Here is a 4,621-nt window from a genome sequence, read left to right on the forward strand (position 1 = left end):
AGTGTTGTGATCAGCACTACTAGTGGGGATAGCTTCTACCCACTTAATGACGTAATCAATAGCAACTAGGATATGAGTATACCCGTTGGATTTTGGAAAAGGTCCCATATAATGAAAGCCCCAAACATCAAATAGTTCAATGACAAGTGAATAATTCATAGGCATTTCCTGATGTTTATCGATATTACCTACTCTTTTACATTCGTCACAAGACAAGACAAACTTACGGGCATCCTTAAAGAGAGTGGGCCAATAGAAACCTGATTGCAATACCTTGTGTGCAGTTCTATCTCCCGCATGGTGTCCTCCGTAGGCCTTGGAGTGACACTTCTGTAGGATCTGTCCCTGTTCATGTTCAGGTACACAACGTCTAATAACACCATCTACTCCTTCCTTATAAAGGTGAGGATCATCCCAAAAGTAATGTCTCAAGTCAAAGAAGAATTTCTTCTTTTGCTGGTATGTGAAACTAGGTGGTATATATTTGGCAACGATATAGTTTGCATAATCAGGATACCACGATGCACTACGTGAAGTATTGATGACATTCAATTGCTCACCGGGAAAGCTATCATCAATAGGTTGTGGGTCATCAAGAACATTCTCCAGCCTAGACCAGTTATCTGCTACTGGGTTATCAGCACCCTTCCTGTCGACAACGTGCAAATCAAATTATTGTAGCAAGAGAACCCATCTGATAAGTCTAGGTTTAGCATCTTTCTTCTCCATGGGGTACTTAATAGCAGCATGATCAATGTGAATAGTGACTTTGGAATCAACTATGTAAGACCTGAACTTTTCACATGCAAACACGACTGCTAAAAATACCTTCTTCGTAGTAGCATAGTTTCTTTGAGCACTGTCTAGAGTTTTACTAGCATAGTGAATAACATTCAACTTCTTATCAAATCTTTGCCCTAGGACAACACCAACAATATAATCACTAGCATCACACATGATTTCAAAAGGTAAGTTCCAATCAGGTGGTTGAACAATAGGTGCAGTTATCAAAGCCTTCTTAAGTATTTCGAAGGCTTCCTCACAATCATCATGAAAGACAAAAGGAATATCCTTTTGCAAGAGATTGGTAAGAGGCCTAGAAATCTTAGAGAAGTCTTTAATGAACCTCCTATAGAAACCAGCATGACCAAGGAAACTTCTTATACCTTTAATATATGTGGGGTATGGCATTTTCTCGATTGCATCAACCTTAGCCTTATCGACTTCAATACCTCTTTCAGAAATTTTATTTCCTAAGACGGTGCCTTCATTAACCATAAAGTGGCACTTCTCCCAATTCAAGACAAGATTGGTATCTTTACATCTCTGCAGACTCGATCAAGGTTGCTGAGGGAATCATCAAAAGAAGACCCATAAACGGAGAAGTCATCCATGAAAACCTCAAGAATCTTTTCACAAAAGTCAGAGAATATAGCTATCATATCTTTGAAAGGTGGCAGGTGCATTACATAAGCCAAAAGGCATACGTCTGTAAGCAAAGGTACCGAAAGGGTAGGTGAAAGTGGTTTTCTCCTGATCAGATTGTGCCACTCATATTTTGGAGAAACTAGAATAACCGTCTAGAAAGCAGAAGTGTGTGTGTTTAGATAGTCTTTCTAGCATTTGGTCGATAAAAGGCAAAGGGTAATGATCTTTCCTAGTGGCCTTATTCAATTTCCTAAATTGATCACCATCCTATAGCCAGTAATAATCCTATGTGGGATCAATTCATCCTTATCATCAGGGACAACGATAATACCTCCCTTCTTAGGGACGCAATGCACCGGACTCATCCAATCACTATGGGCAACATGATAGATAATACCCGCTTCCAGGAGCTTTAGTATTTCTTTTCTTACTACCTCTTCCATCTTAGGATTTAATCTCCGTTGATGATCAGCAACTGGCTTGGAATCAGGATCAATTTTAATCTTGTCCTGGCATAGAGTGGGACTAATGCCCTTAAGATCATCAAGAGTATATCCAATAGCAGCACAGTGCTTCCTCACAGTTTTTAGTAACTTCTTTTCTTCATGCTCTGAGAGGCTAGCACTAATAATAATAGGATATATCTCTTTTTCATTAAGATAAGCATACTTAAGAGTATCAGGCAACTGTTTAAGCTCGAACACAGGATCACCCTTTGGTGGGGGTGGATCCCCAAGCAGTTCAATAGGCAAATTATTCTTAAGGATATGATATTGTTCTAAGACAACTCTTTCTATCTCATCCCTTTCATCCATATGCATATCATTTTCATGCTCAAGCAAGTATTGCTCTAAGGGATCAGTAGGAGGCACGACAATAGAAGCTAAGGCAATAGTTTCATCCTTACTAGGCAACTCTTTTTCATGAGGTTGTCTACCAAACTAGGAGAAATTGAACTCATGTGACACACCTTCATAGCCAACAATGACAGTTTGCTTCTCACAATCAATATGAGCATTGACAGTATTAAGGAAGGGTCTGCCAAGTATGATGGGACAAAGGCTATCTTGTGTGGTAGCAAAAACGAGGAAATCAGCAGGATACTTCGTTTTACCACACAAGACTTCAACATCCCTAACAATTCCCACAGGGTAGATAGTATCTCTATTGGCAAGCTGAATAGTGACATCAATGGGTTCTATCTCAACAGGTGCAATCTCGTCTTTAATTTAATCATATAAGGATTGAGGTATTGCACTAACACTAGCACCCACGTCACATAAACCATGATAACAATGATCTCCTATCTTAACAGAAACAACAGGCGTGCCAACAACAGGCCTATGTTTGTCTCTAGCGTGTGGTTTAGCAATTCTAGCAGCATGTTCACAGAAGTGAATATCATGGCCATCAACATTGTCGGACAGGAGATCTTTGATAATAGCAACGCTAGGTTCAACTCTAATTTTCTCATGGGGTGTAGGTGTTCTAATGTAGCCTCTACGTATCACAGTTGAAGCTTTAGAATGATCCGTTATCCTAACAGGGAAAGGTGGGTTCTCAATGTAAGCACCGGGAACAACAGGATCATTATAGGCAATGACTTCCTCTCAACTGGATTGGGTTTAACTACATTGACTTCTAAGGGAGGATGATATTTAAACCACTTCTCTTTGGGGAGATCAATATGAGCAGCAAGTGATTCACACAATGAAGCTACTATCTCTGCTACTATCTCAGAGTCAAGTCCATACTTAGCGCTAAAATCACAAAAAGTATCTATTTCAACAAAGGATTTAACGCAATCAAACTTGAAATTCATACCTGACTCCTTACCTTCATCAAGCTCCCAATCTTCAGAGTTGCGTTTAATTCTCTCCAATAAATTCCATCTGAAGTCAATATCTTTCTTCATAAAAGAACCGGTACAAGAAGTGTCAAGCATGGTGCGATCATAATGAGAAAGCCGAGCATAGAAGTTCTGAATGATAATTTCTCTCGAGACCTCATGGTTGGGGCATGAATATAACATTGATTTAAGCCTCCCCAAGCTTGAGCGATGCTTTCTCTGTCAGGAGGCCAAAAATTACAAATATAATTCCGATCACGATGTACTAAATGCATAGGATAAAACTTTTGATGAAATCCCAATTTCAACCGATTGTAGGTCCAGGATCCAGTATCATCACAGAGCCTATACCATGTCAACGCCTTATCCCTCAAAGATGAGGGAAAGACCTTCTTCGTGACCTCATCCTCGGTCAAACCTGCAAGCTTAAATAAACCACAAACTTCATCTACATAGATTAGATGCAAGTCTGGATGTGATGTTCCATCTCCTATAAAAGGATTAGCCAGCAGTTTCTCAAGCATACCCGAAGGAAATTCAAAGCAAATATTTTCAGTAGGTGCAGCAGGTTGAGGAGCAACTCTTTGTGCTTCCGTTCGAGGTGAATATACACCGAACAATCCCCTCAAAGGATTAGTTTCCATAGTGACAAGTGATAAGAAATTTCAGCACACTATATAAATGTTTCCTTACCAAGTTCCACTTACCAAAGGCGCTTCACTCCCCGGCAACGACGCCAGAAAAGAGTCTTGATGGCCCACAAGTATAGGGGTGTACTTTCGATAAGTAAGAGTGTCGAACCCAACGAGGAGGAGAAGGATCTGACAAGTGGTTTTCAGCAAGGTAATATGTGCAAGCAGTGAAATTATCGGTAACAAGTAGTTGTGTGGTGACATAATTTGTAGCAAGTAGCAAGTAACAAAAGTAACAACGGTGCAGCAAAGTGTCCCAATCCATTTTGTAGCAAGGGACAAGCCTGGACAAAGTCTTATAGGAGGTAAAACGCTCCCGAGGACACATGGGAATTTCTGTCAAACTAGTTTTCATCATGTTCATATGATTCACGTTCGTTACTTTGATAGTTTGATATGTGGGTGGACCGGCGCTTGGGAACTGCCCTTACTTGGACAAGCATCCCACTTATGATTAACCCCTCTCACAAGCATCCGCAACTACGAAAGAAGAGCTAAGACAAAGTCCAACCATATCATTAAACTAGTGGATCCAAATCACTGAGGGTGAAAGTGCGTTATATCGACTAGGGTGAAAGTGCGTTATATCGACTAGAGGGGGGTGAATAGGAGATTTTTAGAATTTCCTCGCTGAGGAAATTCCTTTTGAGTC

Source organism: Hordeum vulgare, chromosome 6H (assembly GCF_904849725.1).
Source record: "Hordeum vulgare subsp. vulgare chromosome 6H, MorexV3_pseudomolecules_assembly, whole genome shotgun sequence".
NCBI lineage: Eukaryota > Viridiplantae > Streptophyta > Magnoliopsida > Poales > Poaceae > Hordeum > Hordeum vulgare.